Source organism: Periplaneta americana, chromosome 9 (assembly GCF_040183065.1).
Source record: "Periplaneta americana isolate PAMFEO1 chromosome 9, P.americana_PAMFEO1_priV1, whole genome shotgun sequence".
Classification (NCBI taxonomy): Eukaryota; Metazoa; Arthropoda; class Insecta; order Blattodea; family Blattidae; genus Periplaneta; species Periplaneta americana.
In genome coordinates this window covers 58,315,955-58,338,448 of record NC_091125.1, presented here as the reverse complement: position 1 = coordinate 58,338,448, position 22,494 = coordinate 58,315,955, and the positions used below count along the sequence as shown (strand labels likewise).

The 22,494-nt window shown below is 34.6% G+C and overlaps 1 protein-coding gene across 1 annotated transcript in view; it reads right to left on the bottom strand.

The window, feature by feature from the left end:
• Positions 1 to 22,494, bottom strand: part of LOC138705583 (2-acylglycerol O-acyltransferase 1-like) — a 59,139-nt gene that overhangs the window by 32,698 nt on the left and 3,947 nt on the right. The gene's annotated exons all lie outside the window — the stretch shown is intronic.

The window sequence follows — 22,494 nt, the reverse complement described above, 5'->3', positions numbered from 1 at the left end:
TTACCCGTTGGTCTGTAATCAAATATTAATTTAGGAATACGATCTTGAGTCATTCTTTCAATGTGTTGCTTCCATTTATTCCTATATTCTGTGAGTTTTTCAATTAAATTGAATATATTCAGTTCTAGTCTGATGTCTTCATTGCGTTTCTTGTCTAAGAGAGTATAACCTGCTATACTTCTCAAAAACCTCATTTCTATCACCTCGATTCTTTTTTCTTGGAATTTAGTAAGAGTCCAGAATTCAGAGCCGTACAGCAACATAGGGACTGCCATAACTTTGTAAAATTTTAATCTTATTTCTTTGCTATTATATTTTAAATTTCTTTTTATTACCCCTCAGAAATAATTAAATTTGTTTATTTTATTTGTAAAATCTTCTTGTCTTGCATATGAGACATTGCAGCCCAGATAATTGAAAGCATTAATTTGTTCTATCATTCTTCCATTCAACACAATTTTGGTTCTAATTGTTTCTAATCCTCTAAAGGCTAACACTTTTGTTTTAGTACGGTAGCCGATATAGTTAAGCTATTTTCTCTGCTAATTTTGTTTAATTTAAATATTGCCATTTGTAGGTCATCTTCGGAAGCACAAATTAAAACCTGATCATCGGTAAAAAGTATCGTATCTAAGTTTGTTTTTTATTTTAAAATGTACTTTCAAATCCATCTGCCACTTCAGCACGATGTCGTCCATATACACATTAAAAAGTGACGGTGACAATGGGCACCCTTGTCTTACTCGTCTATTTATATTGGCTATGTGTTGTCCTTCTTTACAATCAATTACAATTTGGTTATTAGTGTACATATTTCTTACTAGCCGTACCCGTGCGCTCCTCTGCACCCGTTAGAAATAAATATAAAGTAATTACATAATTAAAATAGGACGTTTGATCCAGGGAACATTCGTGTTTGATAGAAGGATAAATTGTTTAATATGTTACTTAATTTAAATTGCATCCAAATAATTAAAATGCGATTATTTTGGTCCAGAGACACTCATTTGGTGCAATGACAATTCCTTTAACCTGTTTCTTAATTTTTATTACATGCCATTGGTGCAATGACAATTCCTTTAACCTGTTTCTTAATTTTTATTACATGCAACCATAGTTTAATGAAGATTGACATCATTTAGATTTAATGTGTATATTTTATTTTACTTGTTATAGGTTTCCATTGAATTATGTTAATAACTTAATTTTAACCATTGTTTTCTACGTATTCAGTAAATGGCGCTTGGCCCACTATGGTTATGAACCCTTCAAATAACTTAAATTATATTATATAATATTACATATATTATATTATATTATATTATATTATATTATATTATATTATATTATATTATATTATATTATATTATATTATATTATATTATATTATATTATATTATATTATATTATATTATATTATAGTATAGTATATTATATTACTAGCCGTACCCGTGCGCTCCGCTGCACCCGTTAGAAATAAATATAAAGTAATTACATAAATAAAATAGGACATTTGATCCAGGGAACATTCGTGTTTGATAGAAGGGTAAATCGTTTAATATGTTACTTAATTTAAATTATGTTTAAATAATTAAAATGCGATCATTTCGGTCCAGAGAGCACTCATTTGGTGCAATGGCAATTCCTTTAACATGTTTCTTATTTGCTATTACATGCAACCATAGTTTAATGAAGACTGACATATCATTTAGTTTTAATGTGTAAACTTTATATTACTTGTTATATGTTTCCATTGAATTATGGTAATAACTTAATTTTAACCCTTCTTTTCTATGTATTCAGTAAATGGGGTTTGGCCCACTATGGTTCTGAACCTTTAAAATAACTTAAATTATATAATATAATATAATATAATATAATATAATATAATATAATATAATATAATATTATATTATATTATATTATATTATATTATATTATATTATATTATATTATATTATATTATATTATATTATATTATATTATATCAGAAGTTACTGTAATAAAATTATAGCATTATGTCCATCTAGAGAAACTACACTTTCCAATGGTGAAATAATAATTAATTATACAAATCGGTTAATTTAGCTTCCGATATTACTTCATACAAACACAGAAACATTCTCTGTAGGCTAGCTTTCATAGCTTTCGATTGTTGCTGTCCAAGGCCCCTTATAGACGAAGTCATTTGTTTTTTAATTCATTACACGGCCTTAGATGGCAGTTATCTTAATTTTAAAACTCATTTATCTCATTAAATATCAGTCCTATCAACATTTTTTAAGGAATAAAACTTATCGCAAATGATTTTTAAAGAAACTTTTGTTATGTAACATTTTTAACTTTAATAATACACCAGCCAAAATTATTGAACCCGAAACAGGTGCTTCTACATGAGCCCTAGGTAATCATAAATGAACTAAAAATATAGGTATCTTAACCAAAAATGCTATAATTATACATAAATAAAATAGATTATTAATATAAAAATCACTTATTAATAAAGGAATATATAATAAACCTAGAAAATTATAAACATAAAATATACCAACCAACAAAGGTAATGATGCCAATAAAGTATAAAATAATAAATAAATACCAGCCTGAAGTCGTTCAGGCTGGTATCCCCAACCAAAAATCAATAATAAGCGAGATATTTCGATTTCTTTAATTCAGGCCCCCTTATAACCCCCCTTTTAAATAATGTATTTTGAATACCATATAGCCTAAAATCTAAGTTACAACAAACTTAATTTATATTCCAATTTTCATCGAAATCCGTTCAGCCATTATCACGTGAAAAGGTAACAAACATACAGACAGACAGACAGACAGACATACAAACAAAAATGTCAAAAAAGCGATTTTCGGTTTCAGGGTGGTTAATTATATGTGTTACGACCAATTATTTTTGGAAAATCGAAAATTACCAGAAAAAATTTCGGCTACAGGTTTATTATTAGTAAAGATTATTTTATTAAGAGTTGTGGTATGCCTTTTTGTTGCATTATGTCCCACAGCCTCTTTCAATTAACTTTATCAAACGTTTTTTCATAATCTGTGAATGCCATAAATGTTGGTAAATTGAATTCCCTATGTTTCTCAATTATTTGAGAAACAGTGAATGTACAGTCAGAACAAGATCTTCCTTTTCTGAATCCATTTTGAGATTCATTGATTATATGTTCCATTATTACATTAAAGCGATTTTTTTTATTATAGATGCATAGATTTTATAACCTGTATTTAGTATACTTATTCCCCTATAAATCGCACAGTCATGTCTGTCTCCTTTTTTGTATATCGGATTAATTTTGGCGATTTTACATTCTTCTGGAACATAACCTGTTTTCCAACATATATTTATTAAATCTAAATAACGATATTTAAAAGAAATTGGTGCATATTTTATTAATTCGTTATTTATGTTTTGTATGCCAGGAGCTTTTTTATTTCTACAGTTTCTAATTGATGTTTCTAATTCTTCAAATGTTATAGGGTCTATTTGTTCATCAATTTCTGTTAAATTTATTTCATCCTCTTCATTATTCTCTTCTGTCCAAAGTTCTTGATAATATTTTATCCATATCTTTCCAGGTATTAAGTTTAACTTTAAGTTATCTTTGTCCTGTTTATTTATATGTTTCAAAATGTTATAGGCTTTATCTTGTCTCCCACGTACATCATGCTCTATATCGCTAATATACTTGTCCCAACTGCTTCGTTTTATTTTTCGTACTTCTCTGCGTACAATAGCACATTTTTTTCTTGTAATCTGCTCTATTTTCTGGAGTCTCTTGATTAAGGTATTTCATATATGATTCTTTCTTTTGGCTAATCAGTTGTGCTATTTCCTCATTCCATATTTTTAATCCTTTCTGTTTATAAGATTTTTTCCTAGTTCCTAATGCTTCTGATGCTGCTTGAATTATACAGTCTTCAAGTTCTATCCATTCTTGATTTATATTTTGACTAACCGGTTGCTGTGCAAGTTTTAAATTTAGGTGCGATTGATAAAGTTTTCTTATTGATTCTTCTTGTAAGAGATGTACTTTAAATGTTTCCGGACTTGTTTCTTTTTATAATCTCCTTTTTTGTTTCCATCGCATAGGGACAGCTAGTTTTGATATCATTAAAAATGGTCTGAATTAATGTCACAGCTTCTATAAACTCTAGTATCATGGACAAGATCTTTGAGTTTATGGTTTACTATTATGTAGTCGATTATGCTTCTGCTTCCTCTTGCGCACCACCATTTATGAATATCTTCATGAGGAAAGAATGTATTCGTTATTTTCAAGTTATTAAATGAAACAAATTCCATTAGAGCCTTTCCATTACTATTTTATATATTCTCTCCATGCTTTCCTATACTATTCTTAATGGATACATTCCCAACTCGTGCATTTAAGTCCCCAGCAATAACAGTATAATCATTAGGATTTATTTTATTTATTACTTTTGAAGTTGTTCATAGAATTCTATTGTGTCTTCTAATTTTCCTTCTTCCGGACTGTAAACTCCTACTATTGTGATATTTTTAGTCTTACTTTTATAATTCTTTCATTTATGAATTCATAGCTGTGAATTCTATGCTTTAGAGATTTTCTAATTAATATTGCTATTCCCGCTTCTGCCCTTTTTTCTTGTGCTACTCCTTGATAAATGGACACTTATTTTTCCAATTCTGTAGAGCCCTTTAATTTCTTTTTCGTCTCTGGTATAACTGCAATATCAACCTTCATGCTGTCTAATTCTTTTTCCAATTCCAATTCTTTATTTGCTATACTTCTAACATTCCAGACTCCTACTTTCAATATTTCCGATATTCCAAGTTCTTTGGTCCTATTCTTTGCTAATGTCGTCATTCTTTGATCCGCCCTGTTATCCTTCATGAGAACTTTAGTAGTAATATTGTCCCCTGGGTATGTTACTGGCATCCCGCAGGATAAGATAAGTGATGGGGCTACCATCTCAAGGTTACTCATCATAACCTCCTATTGCATTATCCCCCAAATAGGAGGGTTGCCTCTTCCGCTCCAGGACCGTTGAGGACTTTCCCCTTGCCAGGTACTACACACCGGGCCAGTGTGACCTGGGGCTCACATATGGGCAGGGATGACCACCCCCTGGGATGAGCTAACTCAAAGAGTGTCTCATCCTGTTTCTTCCCTTCTGCCCTGAGTACTTAAATCAAGGGCGATTCTTGACTTTAGCATCATTCTCGATTAAACGTTGACCGGGATAAAGTCGGTATTTAACCGTTTTCAACATCAGTTTGCGGTGCATTTACCTCGATTAAAGATAAACACGAGAGTTGATAATGATCAAATTTGATCATTATTTTGAACTGAACATGGTGAAGTCCAAAATAACAAAATGGCGGCACGATATGATGTACTTGACAGAATTGAAGACGAAATTATTTATCAAGACACAGATCACGGCGTAAATAATTGAATTTGTATTATTGTATAATCCCATCACGGTTTTAAAGAATGAAAAAAGAAACTGAAAGATATTCGTCTGTTAATTAATAATGGACTTAAGCAATTTTGTTGATAATTATTGTCGGAGGTATAACAACGAAAATGCGCTCAGAGTGGTTAATATTTTTAAAGCATACGATGAACCTTTTTTTTTTTAGTAGGTTATTTTACGACGCTTTATCAACATTTTAGGTTATTTAGCGTCTGAATGAGATGAAGGTAATAATGCCGGTGAAATGAGTCCGGGGTCCTGCACCGATAGTTCTCCAGCATTTGCTCGTATTGGGTTGGGGGAAAACCCCGGAAAAAACCTCAACCAGGTAACTTGTACCGACAGGGAATCGAACCCGAGCCACCTGGACGATGAACCTACCAACGATATTAATAACTAGCCATACCAGTGCTCTTCGCACTTCAACAGTTAATCTGCACTGCATTCCCTTACCGACCGCTTGCCATTATCTCTACTCCGGAGCTCTCCTCACTACTCCTATTACTTTCCCTCTTTCGCGTCGCTGAGCTGTCAGGACTAAATAACCGGACTGTATGGATCGTATCCATGCTGAAGCATGTTTATCTGAACTCACTGTTGTACTGTTGATACATAAAAATAAAGTGGAGATTTTCTAAAATATTTGTCACAACTGAGGAAAAAGTGTTTATTTCTAGAGTATTACTTCCGTTCATACGGGCTAGGACGCGCAAAAGGAAAGGCTGCACAAGTCGATCTGTTGCTGTGACAATTAATAATGATAATCATGGGCGCCTCCTGAGTCAGGAGTTGCAGTCTCCGAAAAAAAAAAAAGTCTTTGGCGAACAGCTTTGAAAATTGTTATCGGTACAACGTCCATACGTCGAATGTTCAAGGGACTTGATGGATATGCAAATCAAATCCGTATTGGACAGCGTTTGAGTGATTTGATCTTCGTGTCAGAATTGTGTACTGTGGCTCAGTGTGAGCTATGATAAACGAGTATCCCACATTGTTGTATAACATATGGTTGAGTGACAAAATCACCACATTTATCTCGATGGATACATTAATAAACAGACAACTCGTTTCCTTGGTTTTGAACGGTCAGATATTATTGTTCAGACATCCCTTCATAATGTCAATAAAAACTCTCGCGTCAGTCATTATTCTCAGTGTTTTTTGTAAGGATTCCTCATGACAAGGACTCGAAATGTTTTGAAACCCTTGTGTTTTTAAATCCAGTTATAGTTACTCGTAAATCGTGCCTGGAGATGATAACATTCTTTCAGTGAGTGAGAAATTATATAGCACAGTGTATTCATAATGGAATAGACATCAAGTTGTTATGAACACCATTTGAAAATTGTGGAGGAGACAAGATGTAGTTAGTGCAACGTATGAAATATTATTTCATTCTGATTTATTTGATACAAAAATTTGATTTACGAAAAGAGGAAAAACTAAAAATACTTCCTACAATCACCTGAAACTCAATTTTTTCTTAACCTACTATCGTCGTATAAACGAATATGTACTGCTTCAAATTGGATTGAAAATAGTTTTACCTTGTGGACCTGTCTAGAGACACGGCAAGCATATTCAGTTGTGTCGAAATACGTGGTCGCCTATCAAAAAAGTTTCAAGAATTGAGTGAAAGAAATAAGCGCAGAAAAATATAAGAATAGAGGAAGAATGTAATAGGCCTACCTAAAAAAATAACTTATGAAGCGGCAATGAGTTTGAGGGCTGAAAGTGACGAAGCGGCCACAAGCTGATTGACAGAATTAACAACCACTACAGACTACAGCTTCTAGAGCGAATCTTTTTAATACAACTTTCAAAATGATTCAGGAGCAAACGACTTATAACATACAAAAAGCTTTTATTCACTAAGTAATTACAGAACTGTATTTAGATTTAAGTCAATATTTATTTCCAGTAAAAGTGCAGCGAAGGGCACTGGTATGGCTAGTTATTAATATCGTTGGTAGGTTCATCGTTCAGGTCGCCCGGGTTCGATTCCCGGTTGGGACAAGTTACCTGGGTGAGGTTTTATCCGGGGTTTTCCCTCAACCCAATACGAGCAAACGCTGGGTAACTATCGTTGCAGGACCCCGGACTCATTTCACCGGCATTATCACCTTCATCTCATTCAGACGCTAAATAACCTAAAATGTTGATAAAGCGTCGTAAAATAACCTACTAAAAAAGGTTCATCGTATGCTTTAAAAATATTAACCACTCTGAGCGCATTTTTGTTGTTATTCCTCCGACAATAATTATCAACAAAATTGCCTAAGTCCATTATTAATTAACAGACTGAATATCTTTCAGTTTCTTTTTTCATTCTTTAAAACCGTGATGGGATTATACAATAATACAAATTCGATTATTTACGCCGTGATCTGTGTCTTGATAAATAATTTCGTCTTCAATTCTGTCAAGTACATCATATCGTGCCGCCATTTTGTTATTTTGGACTTCACCATGTTCAGTTCAAAATAATGATCAAATTTGATCATTATCAACTCTCGTGTTTATCTTTAATCGAGGTAAATGCACCGCAAACTGATGTTGAAAACGGTTAAATACCGACTTTATCCCGGTCAACGTTTAATCGAGAATGATGCTAAAGCCAAGAATCGCCCTTGATTTAAGTACTCAGGGCAGAAGGGAAGAAAGAGTTCTTTACAAAAACAATTTATACCGAAGACATGTTAATTCTTACAATTATATATATCATATAATTTGAAATAATTGCTGATTATTGACAAGTGAAAGTTTATTATGGCAACTCATAACAAATATGGTGGCGAATAATGTTGTGTTTTTATGATAAACTGTTAGTTGTAAAATGCATATAGATCAAATATTTTTCTTAATATGAGTCTTCAATTTTTTACTTCGATATAGTATTCCATATCACGAACAGAGGATTATAAATGCGAAAAGTACATTTTAAATCAGTAAACTGCAACATAACAGGTTGGAGTAATATTCATCGAACACGTGCGCAGAGTAATATGTTAAGGAAAAATGTCTGTGAAAGCACCGTCCCAAGTGGAAGAAATTCGCGAACTAACCCGTAATCTTCCATTGCATTTTCAGCCTTCCTTAACCAGATGGGGAACGTGAACAGAGGCCGTGTAATTACACAGAACATTTGAATGTGAACTGTGATAGACTAGGTTCTTCAGACATTACAGATGTCGCTAACGTTGGACTTGCTGTAAAGCGTAGGCAAAAACTGACGTGGAAAAAAAGATTCAATGCATTAGAAGTAATTTCTCAAAATTACGAGCAATTATTGCCCAACTAGATCCTCAAAACTAGTCAATATTATTCATCCCATCACTATATCTTCAATAACCTGTCGGTGACATTGTGCGCAGGAACTGATGGTGTAGCAGAAATTACGATCGAGGCGGAAAGGAACGGGAAGCTACCGCATTTATCTTTCCCAAGAGAAATTGCAAATATGGCATGATGAGTCTCTCCACTGTAAAAGATTCCGGACGCAAACTATCAGCCCGTTCGGAGCTGTTGCCAGAAAGTCAAAAGAACGATAGCTATGGCAAAGGAAGCTTTTAATAGAAAACAGCGCATCTTCTGTGGAAAAAGACCTGAGCAAGAGACTAGTGAAATGTTTGTGTGGAGTATGGCATTGTATGGTTCTGAAACATGGACATTACGAAGTTAAGAAGAGCAAATAGACGCATTTGAAATGGGGATATTGAGAAGAATGGAACGTGTGAAGTGGACAGACAGAATAAGAAATGGAGCTATGCTGGAAAGAGTGGGTGAAGAAAGAATGATGCTGAAACTGATCAGAAAGAGGAAGAGGTATTGATTGGACCATTGGCGGAGAAGAAACTGCATACTGAAGGATCCAATGGAAGGAATGATGAAGAATTCGGATCAGAAGAAGATATCAGATGATAGACGACATGAAAATTATATGATCATATTCTGAAACTAAGAGAAAGGTAGAAAGTTGGAAATGTTGAAGAATGCCGGGTTTGCAGTGAACAGTGAAAGACCTATTCTTGGACAGATAAACTATGGATGGATGGAAAATACGCAGATTTTGACATAAATTCAGGATGTAAAATTATTTGTAGCGTAGCTAAATAACTTAATTTTCTGCTAAGGATGCCGCCACTGACATCGAGGTGGACTTAAAATGAAAAAGAATTGTGTACATTCTTCTACGCTTCGGTGACATCATAACTGTTATGTTGAGGCGAAATTTTCCTCTATAAGAACTTGTTCGGTAACAGGAAGGAAGGGAGTTTTGCAGAAGGAAAATTTATGCTGCCTTTCTTATATTCTGCAGCAATGATACTCATTACGAATACGGACATTTTTTCAAGTGCCTAAATATTTTTTTTGCATATACCGTATTTAACATTTTAATGCATAGTTACCTCTATATTTTTGCATACAAATGCGGACTCTTAGCGCATAACGGTAGGGACCGGATTTTTAGGTTTTAAGAAGTCTATTTTAGATTATTGGAACAGATGAAATAGGTTTTTTTTTTAGGTTTTTTGCTCAAACTGTGAAAAGGATCGCAAAAATTCTTCGATTGTTAAAAATGTACGTTTACAGTCAGTTTTAAATAACATAACTTTCCCTCGGTGGTAAAGTTGGAATCATTTCCAATCCACTGTCGTAATAAATGTGATTTCACTTGTTTTGGCATATCTTAACAAAACAAAAAATATAAAAATTCAATGTTAACATCAGAAGCGCTAGAATAAGACAGCCTGCACAGAGATCTCAGAAAATTCACAGCTGTATCCGCACATACAAGATCTGGGAACATCCTCGAAAACTTCAAAATTTCAATAAAACAACTTTTTCGCAGTTCATTCACCTCAATAGAAAGTTTAGCCACTTCAAAGCCTTCTACTGGGGCATGTCATCATCTGCGATCAGTGGAAATTCCAAAATACATTACAGCACTTGAGAGGGTGAAGCCACTGAAAGACGGTCCGCTATACAAAGACAGACGGAATTCTCTGTTAACCATTTATATCCAAAGCAACAAAAGACTGAAAGGGTAAAGACCGCAGATTGGATCGCTTTCACCAGTGCAGAAGGGAATAAAAATTATAAAATGTATTGAAATTTCTAAATATACTGTATTTATATAAAACACAGTAAATATACAGTAGAAAAAGACATTAAATATGATTTAGGTTATCTTAGTTCTTAAGGTTCAATTTAGCTTTTTATATTCAACAGAATTTACATATATATGATCCTTATAACCATGAAAATATCTAAACAATTTGAATTTACAAGTAAGGAAAAGAAAGGTAAACACCTATAAATTCGGTCCCTATGTCATAATTTAATACGTTATGTCCAATCTTGATGTCGACACACCGCACCACCTTGAGTATAAAATCATGTTGCAAGAAGAGAATAAAATCGCTGCTCCATTTAAAGCTGGAAAAACTAGTTTTCACCGGCCTTATGTGTAATATCCAACCTGAAAATAAATAAGACTGTTTCATTTTTACAATACACGTAATAAACGTACAATATCCTACTTGTTAATAAATTTACTTACTTACTTACTTACCAATGGCTTTTAAGGAACCCGCAGGCTCATTGTCGTCCTCACATAAGTCCGCCATCGGTCTCCATCTTATGCAAGATTAATCCAGTCTCTGTCATATCTCACCTCCCTCAAATCCATTTTAATATTATTCTCCCATCTGCGTCTCGACCTACCCAAAGGTCTTTCTCCCTCCAGCCTCCCAACTAACACTCTATTTGCATTTCTGGATTCGCCCATACGTGCTACATGACCTGCCCATTTCAAGCGTCTGGATTTAATGTTCCTAATTATGTCAGGTGAAGAATACAACGCCTGCAGTTCTGCGTTGTGTAAATTTCTCCATTCTCCTGTAGCTTCACCCCTCTTAGGGCCAAATATTTTCCTAAAAAACTTATTCTCAAATACCCTTAATATCTTTGTTCTTCTCTCAAAGTGAGAGTCCAAGTTTCACAACCATACAGAACAATCGGTAATATAACTGTGTTATAAATTCTAACTTTCAGATTTGTTAACAGCAGACTAGATGACAAAAGCTTCTCAACCGAATAATAACAGGCATTTCCCATATTTATCCTGCGTTTAATTTCCTCCCGAGTGCCATTTATACTTGTTACTATTGCTCCAAGATATTTGAATTTTTCCACGTCTTCGAAGGATAAATCTCCAATTTTTATGTTTCCATTTCGTAAAATATTCTGGTCACGAGATATAATCATAATTATACTTTGTTTTTCGGGATTTACTTCCAAATCTATCGCTTTACTTGCTTCAAGTAAAATTTCCGTGTTTTCACTAATCGTTTGTGGATTTTCTCCTAACATATTCACGTCATCCGCATAGATAAGAAGCTGATGTAACCCGTTCAATTCCAAACCCTCTCTGTTATTCTGATCTTTCCTAATGACATATTCTAGAGCGAAGTTAAAAAGATAGGTGATAGTGCTTGCTTTAGCCCGCAGTGAATTGGAAAAGCATCATACAGAAGCTGGCCTATACGAACTCTGCTGTAAGTTTTACTGAGACACATTTTAATTAATCGAACTAGTTTACTGGGAATACCAAATTCAATAAGAATCATATATAAAATTTCTCTTTTAACTGAGTCATATGGCTTTTTGAAATCTATGAATAATTGATGTACTGTACCTTTATACTCTCATTTTTTTCTCCAATATCTGTCGAATAGAAAAAATCTGATCAATAGTCGATCTATTACGCCTAAAACCGCACTGATGATGCCCAATAATTTCATCTACATATGGAGTTAAACTTCTCAAAAGAGTATTGGACAAAATTTTGTACGACATCAACAAAAGTGATAGTTACTACAGTTAGTCTTGTCCCCCTTTTTAAAGATAGGTACAATTATGGACTCCTTCCATTGTTCTGGTACAATTTCCTTTTCCCAAATAGCAAGTACAAGCTTGTAAATTTCGGTATATAATGCGCTTCCACCCTCTTGTATTAATTCTGCTGGAATTTAATCGATACCTAGAGACTTGTGCTTTTTCAGATTTTCCATCGCAATTTCAACTTCAGAAAGTGTGGCTTCGGGTATAAATAGCTCAGCAGTTTGTATTTGAATTTCATTCCGATCATTTGTATATAGTCTATGTACATTTAGTAGTTGCCTAAAATAGTTTTTCCATCTGTTCAGGATAGAATGAGAGTCTGCAAGCAAGTCACCATTTCCATCCTTGATCACGTTTACCCTTGCCTGATATCCTTAGATTCCTTTACACCCTTATAGAAGAAGAAAAAATTCATTTTCACACTACCGTATACATAATTATAACTTATGCAATCCACTCTGTTAATAAAATAATATCCAACATGTTACGTAAGTGTTTTCATTTTCATAATATGTTATACATAATTATAACATACTATCCAGCGTGTTAAATAAGCAAATTATTTGATTTTCATTCTATACATTATCGTAGTACAGGACAGACACTATGTTTGATTCATCTTATCGAGTATGACGAAGTTCGATATTTTCCGATCTTCGCTTTGCAGGAGGAGGCCTGTCATGTTTGTTCACTAATATTATGAAAATATTTGCTGTCTTCCTCTCCCATCCTTTCATGCTTTAAACTAGCGTCGTGCATTGCAGGCGTTATGTTCTGTTGAAGTTTGTTGAATATGGTGAAGTTCGATATTCACCGATGTTCACTCTGCAGGAGAAAGCCTGTCGTGTTTGTTCCACCTTGTTATAAAAAAATTCACTGTCTTCCACTCCCACCTCTTCATGTTTTAACTGCTGACGGATTTTCGCACACATCTTGCGATTGGTTTGTCACATGAAATAAGACGAAGTTTGGTTGCCGCTCTCATGTTCTAACATTGCAGGATGCTGTTTTAAACCGCTTAAGGATATGGGCACATATCTTCGATTAATGTTGTAATGTTTTGGTTTGCCCCATCATGTTTGAACATTGCACAATACTAGTCGGTACAATGAACACGTGCGTCTTTTGTTTAATATAGTTTGCTTGATTTATTTACACGTATATTTTTGTGAATGTTGAGTCATATTAATAACAACAAAAATTGCCTATATGCATTACTGTGCGTAACTTCGCAAGATATGTGCCTGGCATCCTTATGCAGCTAAAGCATAAAGGCACAGGGAGAGGAGGAACTAAGGGGAAAGGCACTGAACGTATGTAAGGAAAGGGAGGGATTGAACCAACGCAGAGGGAGCTTCGGGTCTACAGAGATCGGCAAACTTGAACCGAACATAAGGTCTCTGACCGGTTTCCAACAGACTCAGTTATTCTAGTTTATATGCTTCATTTCCACGTACTGCTGGATCCTAAGGAGTACGCCGAAGTTCGTAGTATCTTGATATCCCCTCTCTTGTTCGAACATTGCACGACACTAATGCATACCTCTCGCTTGTTTTTGCCGTCAAGCGTCGAGGTCCTTCAGCCACTCTCTAAACTCACTTCTATCTTATACGACGGGTTTTACGACAATAACTATACACTACGAGTCACAGTAGTATAGGCCTACTATAAACTCAAGTCACGCAGGTTTGACTGTGTAAAGTTCGAGGACTGATTTATGCCCCTTATAGGAAATGGTTGGTCCCGCGCCGTGACGTCGTGGTCTATGGCAGCGTTGTCAGACAGACACTGAACGGAGCGGAGCGCTCCACTATGACTCGTTTCGTGCTCCGGTGTTTGCACAGACATAAGCAAGTTCACGCTCCGACTGCACTCTCTAGCTCCACAACCGGTTTTGGAGCTTACAACTCTGACACTACTGGTCTAAGGCATCCTGCCTAGGACTCACGTTTGAAATGCGCGCTGGTTCGAGTCCTCATGGGGGAAGAAATTTTCTCATGAAATTTCGGCCTGTATATGGGACTGGTGCACACCTAGCATCGTGAAGCACTTGGAGGGGGGGGGGCTGCGATAGGTAGCGAAATCTGGTTACGAAAGCCAGCTATAACGGTTGGGGGGATCATCGTGCTAACCACACGATACCTCTATTCTGGTTAGATAATCGTTCACCTCTGCTTCGGCATATGGATGTGAGGCCAGCTGCCGGCTGGTCGGTCATGGTTCATCAGCTGTCGTGCCTTGGATTATGATGATGATGATGATGATGATTATTATTATTATTATTATTATTATTATTATTATTATTATTATTATTATTATAGGACATGGTTATTATTTTGTCCTTTGTCAATGTGGTGATGTTATAAAGGCCGACCGTCCTGCTGCTGTCACGGTGACCCTAGTAAAGTCTTGGTATTTCTGAACCGACGCAGGCGAGGTCTGCGCACCTCGCATGCGTCGGTTCAGAAATCAACGCTAAGTGTCCGTCTGGAATAGGTATAAAACCAAAAGTTTGAGGCTAGAATGGAGTAAGCCAACAGCTGCAGTTTATGTTCACATATCGTCGTTGTTCCTGAAATAACTCCTATGTGACATTTTACGACTCAGATTTTTGCTCTATTAAATAACTTAAATAGTGATACAGCAAATAATAAAATCTCCTGTATATAATTATATTTCTTTGTTTCCAAAATTTAAGAATTCACAGTCTCCTATGTACAGCTGCCATAATATGAATAAATGTGTTTCTGCGAGATCGTGCGTATTTGCTTGTTTTCCGCACAGAACCAATACGCGGTAAGTGTGAAATACCACATTCAGTATTCCCAACGTAACACACATAACAATTTCCCTCTTCTTACCGCTTAAGCTCGACATTCATTTTACTGCTTTAGGCTTTTAACATATTATTTTTAGAGACGTTTAACATAGTAATAATTATAAATTGGAAACTTACCACTGCAATGTCACCTAAATTGCAATGTTAATTATTGTTTTTAAATATTTGCAAAAATTAAGTAAAGTCTACTACTCTACGAAACTTATTGCATTCCTGATACAAGTAACATTAAGGAAGCCGTGAAAAAATCAACGAGATTCCAGATGCCGATGTTATTACTGCAATATGTTATATAAATAATATTGTTAAAATATTAAAATGAAAAATAAATCATTACATAACCTTACCGTTTGTTTTAAGTTCGCATTTATAGACTGGGGGAAAAAAAAGACAGACGTATATCACGGCCTACTGGAGTATAGTAAACACAGAAAACATTTTACAGCAACAATGTTGAAGAAAGATATTTTGGTGTTCCGAAGTTGGCGTCATTAAACAGAAACCAACATGGAGATTTCATTGCAACTAATTATAAATTCATCTTTCAGGTAGGCTATGTAATAAACGATCTTCGCACAAAATAAAGTACGATACACGAGCGGTATGTTTGTTTTCATGTTCTCGGAAATTAAAAAAGCTCAACTACGTTTCGCTTTTTCAATCTTTTCCTCGAACATGAAAACGTCAACATACCGCTCTTGAAACGTATATTACTATTTTTCTTCCTACTGAAAAAATTTTATATTTTGCACATAGGAGTTATTTCAGGAACGACGACGATATTCAATCACATTAGCGAGCCGTATAGTCTATAAGCCGCGTACCGACAGCAGCAGGAGCATGTCAGAGTAACTGAGTCGGCCCATTTGTTCTATTCATCTTGCATTAATTGTAAATGTGCAGTATCCAGAATAATAGAATTATTCTAATCATTTTCGCGCTTTTGATCTAATGTTTCAACCGTTGGTATCACCGAGCTTATCGTTCATACAATTAAGAAGGCAAAGATACAACGCTAGCAATTACGGAATCGGTGGTCACATCATTAAAAACATTTCACAAAATTACGGAAATTATGTGAATCCCCTCTCACTTTTTAGTTTTTATTTCCTTAATGTTAAAGTTCAGTTTTTCAACACAAACGATGAATGTAATTGCATTATTTGTTGTATCTGTTATTGAACTATTAACATTATTCTAAAAAATGAGAGTCGTTTTCATTATTTATCGTACAACTATGGTCTGCATTATTGACAATGTTTTTTTTTTTTTTAGATTAGCACAGGTAATAAATTATGTAAGTATGTATGAAGTTAGAATAAAGTTATCTTACTCACCTTCTTTTCAATACGTAGTAAGTAACGAGGCTCGATCGTATCAGGGCAGCTGAAGTTACTGTAACATACTCTCGTAGTTGCTTCTAGAATTATTGCACTTCCCCCGTCCACCGCAATTCCGCTCCCCATTCACTTTGTTTTAATCAAGTTGTACGCTAGTAAATAGAGAATTTTATGTCGCTCTGAGTTCACATAATGCTGAGTTGACTTGCTACAAAATGAATAAGGTCTATCAGAAAATATTTCGAGAATTTACGCCAACTAAAAAAGTATAACAATGTTCCCCAACTCATGTTACGTGGAATAATTTCGATTGATTATAAGCTGAGGAACAAGTAAACGAAATCGTAGTCTACAATAGAAATGTGAAGGTCTCATTATTGTTGTATAAAAGTTACTGATGAAGTAAACAGTACTGTACAATCAAGTAAGATAACATCGTTTTCACTAATATATTTAGGTGATGATGAATATAATGTTTTCCATTTGTGTCAGTTAGTTTGAAAGTGTCGAGTAATTTAGATGTGAGTGTAGGTATTTCACAAAATTCAGCGCTTGCTCATAGACTCAAGCTGTTATGTTTTCAAAATCTGCGAAGGTAGGTGAATTTACTCTGAAGAATCTGACAGTAATGTTCAGTAAAGAAGAATTGAGGAAAATATAGACAAATTACAGTCTGTAATGAACGAAGCACCATTTGTCTGTTCCCTTAAACACAGAAAATAATAGTATGCATAGCTAATTACACAACTATGAAAGTTTTGGTAAAGTTAGAAGCATGAGGAAGCTTCCATAAAAATATACGTGGTACAGTCATTAAGTTCTGACACTGACGCCTGAAGGGTAGGCACCCACAAGAATCTGGATGTCTCAGAAGATGCCGCGTGATACGGCGTACACTTAAACAGATCGACATCCTCCCTCAATATAGTCGCCGTTGGCCGCTATGCACGTCTGCCAACATTGGTGTAGCTGCTGGAAGCACCGCTGAAAGATGTTGGCAAGAAGATGCCGTACGGCTTCTCTTGTGGCAATCATGACCTTTTTGGCCGCATAAAAATTACGCCCTCGTAGGATTGATTTCATGAGGGGAAAGAGAAAAAAAAATCGCATGGTGCGAGATCAGGTGAGTACGGAGGGTGTGGCAAAACAGCGACCTGTTGCCTTGCAAGTTCCTCTTGGACAAGGATGGAGCGATGTGCAGGGGTGTTGTCGTGTAGCAACAGCCAATTCTTCCTATGCCAAAGCTCAGGACGCTTACGACGAATTGAATTGCTTAAACGGCCAAGAATCTCTTTGTAGAGGATCTTGTCTACAGTTGCACCTTGTGGGATGAATTCTATGTGAACAATTCCATTTGAATAAAAAAAACTGTTAAAGCATCACCTTGTCTTTTGACCTGTCTTGTTGCGGATTTTTCTGTCCTGGAAATAATGGCGTTTTCCAGGTGGCGGATTGTCGCTTCAGTTGCGGATCGTAAAGGAAACACCATGTTTCGTCTCCAGTTATGATCGGTTATAGCAGTTTCGCCTAATTTCTGACAACGTGACGTTTGCCCGTTGCTCAAACTGCAACATACTCGAGTTCCGACGCGCGCATTCAAATCACCGTCACAACAAAGACCGTAGTTCTGCTTACAGTGCATGCACTCAACTGTCTCTTGTTGGGTCGAGAGACTAACTGGCAAGGTATCATACCATGGCGCCACCTATGCGCTATAGTGCACCACAACGCCGCTATGCGCTCAGTATTAGAACTTAATGACTGTACCACGTATGTAGTCGCCTTTTTATGCGTGTTCGTATTTGTAGTCTCATGATAATACGTATTCAGGCCTATGAATTAGCTTATTTTATCGTCTTATTATCCCCCCCCACAAGGAAATTGTTCTATCTCCGCCTTTAGTACGATCGGATATTTTTTAATTGATTCTTCTGCCATTTCCCGTTCTTTCATTGTCATTGTCACTGTTTCACAGAGTTCGACTTGTACCCTACCTACAGGATTTTCGCTTCAGAATGTCTTATGTTCGTTTGTGAGCTGTTAGGCTAGTGTTTTGTGAAGCTATGTCGTAATCAAGGTAAAATATGACAGCATATAATGAAAAGCACGACGAGAGTATGCTTTCAGTGAGGAATGTTGAAAGAAGCGTTCGCGGACAAGCTGTCAAAGTGACAGAGGTTTATGAAATGCCTTCACAAATAAAAGAATACCAACTGTCAGATATTTCACACACAAAAATCTGTGGTTTAATGATATCTATAGGAAGCCCTTTTCAATATTAACGACAAAAAATTGACTTTTTCCTTATATAAAAAAATAAGGAAAATATCTCCTTAACATTTCTTCAGATAAAATTTTTTAGAAATTCAAGATGTATTCCATGGTAGAGACACAGTTAATTATTCCTAAAAACTTTATATTTCTGAATATTTGTAGACTATATACTAATACACATAGTCTTAGTTTTGAAGTTTATTTCTCTTTAGAAATATTTGACTGCTAGAAAGAAACATTCTGGTTGTGTATTTGCAAAGAGAGAATTTTTTTTCTCCGTCATCACCGGCAGAGTGGTCACGTTTAGAGATAGTTAGCTTACTACTTTTATATTCCCTCGAACTAGATTACATAGCACTCTTGATTACTTCACAAACGAGCTATGTTGTTAGAGTCTGACCTCCATTTTCAACGCAGAATTTGATCTTTGTCCTATGTTTTTCCAAACTCTAAGACGAATACCATGTAATCCAGATGGAAAATCCTCGGCCTCAGCTCAACTAATGTCTTGCCATAACCAATTCCATCGACGCTAAATCTGTAGTGCTCGGGAAAAGTGACACAAGACACTTCCACAAACCTTTTTTGATAATTTATTGACAACTTACGGAACGTCTGTTCGCTTGGAAAAAAATACATAGGTATTCCTTCCATTATAATAATTCATACAGAAAAAAATCAAATCGACATAAAGCAGTGTAAGTTGTCAATAAATTATCAAAAAAGATTTGTGAAAACTGACTTATGTCACTTTTCCCAAGCACTGCAGAAATAACCTAGTAGTTGAAAGAGCTTCGTTAAATAACCCACTACAAATCTATAAAACGTCAATATCCCGTCTCAAAGTAATTTCAATTAGATAAAATCTACACAGATTTGTGTAATCTGTTAGGTAAAAGACATTCAAATTCCTTGTAACCAAGTCTTTAAATTTCAAACAATAAAATCTGCCTCATTTACTAATGACACGCTGACATTGTTTATACAGAAAAAAAAAAAACTAAGTACCGTATGCAACGCAGATGGCAGAAATATCAATACTCAGCAGATAAAATTTACTATAATAAAATTAAAAAAAAAAATAAATAAAAATACTACTACTACAAATCCGACATGCTGACATTGGCTGTACATGAAAAAAGGAAGTATTCGACGAGATGACAGAAACATCGATGGCCAGGATATAAAACATACCTTAACAAAACTCAAAAAGAAATAAAAAATATTATTACTATAAATCCGACAAGATATTTTTGATGAGCATGTCTTATTAAAACAATCGTTGCCTAAAAAATTATAGGCGCTGAGTTGTTCCTTAACAGGCAAAAAATCTGTACCGATAAACTATGCTACACACACCTCTGATGGGCAGACATTGTATCATGACATAGATAAAGCTAATGCAATAGAAAATTTGTGTAAATTTCGTTTATAGTCACATCACTATAGAGCAGTGATTCCCAAACCTGTAGAAGGCTAAACTTCTGTTTGCGACCCCCCGACTTCTATACGTGTACTTAGTTCCATACTAAAAATATATATCCCTATAAAATCGAAAACTACTATAATTTTACTCTACCAGTAGATACCATCCAAAGAATAACCAAAATAGAAGTTACGGTGCAACAGTGACACGAAACATTACGTAAACATAATTTCTAGTACTTCACCTAATTACCATCTTGGCTCTGGAGTAATAATTCAATAAAAATGGAAAATGATGCTTGTGCCATCGGTTACCCAAACGATTTATAAAGAAATTTAATTTCTGGTCTACATCATTCGACAAAATTAAATTTGATTCATTCCGATGTATTCCCTAAGGAACTCATGGAAAATTTAGCTATGTATAATATAACAAATACTGAGTTTGTTTTTGCGGACATGAAATTAAGTTTTGGCAATTTTAAACAGCTTTTTGGTGTTTTCCGAAAGAAACTCAAAACGATTACGACAGTCACAGATGGATACTGAATATCTTTTTGGACAGTTCCATTCAAGTGTATGTAATTAAAAAAATATACCGTATATACGCATTTCAAGAAAATCTCATTGAAATATATACTTACTGATGATGGAATATTGAAACTACACTATTTTTCCAAAAGCGTAGACCAGACTCGGAACAAAATAATGTAGGAAGACCTCGAGCTTGCAAAAGAAGCTCTTATTTTTTTAATAACATTTGCAACCTCGCAACCATAATAATTTTCTCGTCTATGATTGTCATCAAACCAAAAGCGAGAAATCTCCTTGAACTTGAAAATGCTTACTTTGTGTGTGTATTAAATGAAGCATGTAGATTTGAGAAGCTGCTTTCTGAAAAAAAAAAAGACACATTTATCGCATTATGTTATACTTTATAAATACTGAGACATTCTTGATATTTATGTTCAACATTAATTATAATTATATTTTTAAATTCAAACGGACGTTTGTTAAGAAGGTGTATTTTTTTAAATCAATTCGCGGTTTAATCGGCGCTAAATAACTTACAGTTGACACAGCGTCGTTAAATAACAAATTTAAAAATAATGAAATAGTACTTTAGTAAGCATCAATTTTTGTATCTTATATTTTTCTTTACTCAAGTTTAACACAAGTATATTTTTTCAATATCAGTATGATTAAGATTAATTTGCAATAGCACCGTAATTATTACTGCTTACATCCATGTTCACACTAACTTTTGTAGACTAAATAATCCAGAAATGAATTTCATATATGTCTATGTAAAGTAAATTAATAATCGCCATATATAATTATATTTATCTGTATGGATAATCATATGTTTGTAGCTGATGTATTATAGACTAATAAATTTATAAATATGAGATTTACAAAATTCGATTTTTTTTTTATTTTTTCTTCTTCGATATCAAATACATGTCTATTTGCCTCTACATATCTGTTACTGCTCCACAATTGTCTTTCTATACCTACAATTTAAATAAATACATGCTATTTTAGAACTTCTCTCTCTAGTTGCATGGTTTCAAATACTTGTTACTAAATTTTTTCCAGGATGATAAATGCAGGTACAATCCTAAGTCTTCAGGAGCCACAGATGCTAATTTTGTGGAAGCAGAGCATTGTAGTAAAGCAAACTGAAGGAAGCAGTTGCTGCATTGGACCTGCTTCTGTTGCTGTACATTGAAGGTAAGTGTGAATTTTATATAAAAGTTTGTAATTTTGAAGTTGGCTTGGTTCAGCTTAGTTGAGTGTAGTTATAGTGTTCGTTGATTTCAGCTGATTGGCTTTATGTTCGCTTTTATGGCAACTATTTTAAAGTTTTCTATCAGAATAATAAATTATGTCATACAGAGAAATGAATTTTATAATGTTCTGTATTATAATTAGCAACGAAATCTTATTATATAAGGAATTAAGGGAATGATAAAATATGCACTCAGATTTTTCTTGCAATACTTATAGTTTCATTAATGTATGAAGGTTCGTTTATATGTCGAAAATTGGTACTGTATAGAATTTTCAAACTAAGTTCAATCCCAAAGGTATTCTGCAAGGATTTTGCTAATTAATTACACATTTCCAAGGGACGTAGCGTCTATGGATGTGGTGGAAGCATTGCTTCTCTTTCCAATTTTAAAAGAAAGATTTTTTTATGTATCTTATGTGGATTAATTAATTTTA